Genomic DNA, 2,352 nt, shown 5'->3' with positions numbered 1-2,352 from the left:
ATCCAGTCATCCCAAACTCTTTTCTTGCTTCCCAAGTTTGTTCTAGCAAATGAGATCAGATTTAAGGGGTTTTTGCAATAGTTTTGTGCAAAAAGCCGTGGTAGGAAAGAAGAAAATGACAAGAAACAAGAAAAGAGGAGTTTCGTTTACAGAACCAAACAAGTGGAAGGAAAATAATACTCTCCGATCTCTATGATCAAAGGCTTGAAAGTTGAATTCATCTGGTTGTGGTAGCGTTTCCCACCACATTCATTTTCCAGTCTACTTTTTAACCAGCCTTTTTCTCCCCAGGGTGGGGAGGTGCACCATTCCTGGAGGTACTACAATACCAGGCTGATGCATGGAGTGGATGGAGCAAGCCCCTATTCCATCTCCCAGTCCCAAAAATCAGCTTAATATATAGTCCTCAAATAGAGGACATATCAGATTTTAAGCTGATAAGAACAGATTGACTTTATTTAGAGAATATTTATAACACGTCATCAAAGGAAATGTATACGGAGCAAATACAGACAGTTCCCGGAAATGCGGGTGAATGCAAAGCATAACTCAAGGAGTAGGTAATACAAAGCAGGAATATATCAGCATGCACTGGGAGTCCGGTCACTGGGGTGCACATTTAAGGTCCATAGGCAAATAGTCCACATTGGGATGGCACACATTGAAGGGCCATAGACAACGATCATTGGGGTTTACATTTAAGGTCCATAGGCAGATAGTCCACATTGGGATGGCACACATTGAAGGGCCATAAGCAACTAGTTCATAGCAGGGGAGAACATATGATCCAGGCCTGCAAGATCACAGTCCATGATGGGGGAGCAGGCCTTTCTGCAGCAGCGGATGGCGGCACTTAGGCGGTCTCACCTGTGGGCCCGGTGGTTCCCCTCTGGCAGTCACGGTGGGGTCGCTGGTCCCTCCAGGGTTCTCGGCGGTGCTCCTGGACACATTGATGGCGAATCTGGAGGTTCACGGTGTTGGCCTCCGTCTGGTCCTGGTCTCTGTCTATCTGGGCTTGTCCGCTCCAATCTCTCTGGGCTTGTCCGCAACTGTGGACCGCCTCGGGTGTCGAGGCGGCCTGGGCCCTCTCCCATCGGCTTGGGAGAGGGCCAGTCTCAGGTTCACCCCCGCCGATGCGGCAGGGGTAATCAGGGCATTGCGACCTCCCTCCACTGGGGTAGGAGGGCAGGTCAGCCGGGTGGTCTCCCCCCTCTGGGATAGGGGGGCAGGCCGGGAGTGGCTCCCCTCCCCTGTGGTTGGGAGGGCGAGCTGGGGTCACATACTGGCGGTGGCCGGAGATATGTTCCACGTAGATGTCTCTTGACCATCGAATGGTGTCAGACACCATCAATCGGCGCATCAGCTTGGCATATTTCTTCCCGACCCCACAGGCTCTCAGTACAGGCTCGTTCTTGGGGTCCCATCCGCCGAGGGCTCCCACTAGTAGGGCATGGATTGAGGTGTCGTAACCCTTAGCCTTGAGTTCTTCTGCCAGTGGGGCGTACTTTTGGTGTTTCCTCTCTCTAGCCTCCTGCATGGCAGCCCTCCGGTTCTCAAATGGGATGGTGATGTCCACTATGGTGATCTTCTTCTCTTCCTCATCTCGGATGACAATGTCTGGCCGTAGCCGGCCTCCAAACTCTGGCACCGATCTATTCAGGGTCACAGTGCCCTTGGAGGTGGGGATGGCTTTGGCCAGGCGGTGTACCACGGCATCATGCCGGAGCTGCCAGGCGGCGGAGTGGGGGGGGCATCCGCAGAGGACGTGGGGTAGAGTCTCGTTGGGGTAGCCGCAGCGGCGGCAGCGCTTGTCTCGGCCCCCGTGCCTGACTGCTCCGTTGAGGGGGACAACGTTGAGGCGGGCCCTGTGGATGAAGCGCCAGTCGGCAAAGCGGGTGTAGTCTCCCCGGGACAGGAAGTGGTTGCTGGCGTCCCACTGTGAGGTGACCTCAAACACCTTGCCTTGGTCTGGTTTGCGTTGCAGGTCCGCAGCATACTTCTCTCTGGTGGAGTCCTTTAGATGCCGCTCCAGGAATTTCCTCTGGCCTTTTTGGACGATGGTTAGTTCAGGGGGGTTGCCGCGACGGAGGGCTACTGCGGGGGTGTTTGAGTTCTGGTCCCAGGCCCACTGGCAGCCAATCTTCCTGTTGAGACGGCGTGTGGCGTTCCTGGCACGGGTCCATAGCGAAGCAAAGTCTCCCCCGTCCCGGCCAAACTCACCCTCTAGGCAGCCGTTGAGGTAGGTGGCGAGATCTCCGTTGGTGGGGTCCCTTGCTAGTCTCTTCCGGGCGACTGTTCGGAGGGCGCCGTCTGCGATGGCTGCAACAGTTGAGTCTGGGCAGGTCAGCAGGC

The 2,352-nt window shown here is 55.4% G+C and overlaps 1 non-coding gene across 1 annotated transcript; it reads right to left on the bottom strand.

The window, feature by feature from the left end:
* Positions 1-295: 295 nt before the first annotated feature.
* Positions 296-493, bottom strand: LOC125425496. The gene has a single exon (XR_007243375.1). It is a non-coding gene; the product is annotated as a U2 spliceosomal RNA (small nuclear RNA).
* Positions 494-2,352: the final 1,859 nt, after the last annotated feature.

Source organism: Sphaerodactylus townsendi, linkage group LG01 (assembly GCF_021028975.2).
Source record: "Sphaerodactylus townsendi isolate TG3544 linkage group LG01, MPM_Stown_v2.3, whole genome shotgun sequence".
In the NCBI taxonomy this organism is placed as follows: domain Eukaryota; kingdom Metazoa; phylum Chordata; class Lepidosauria; order Squamata; family Sphaerodactylidae; genus Sphaerodactylus; species Sphaerodactylus townsendi.
This window is presented reverse-complemented; position numbering and strand designations above follow the sequence as displayed.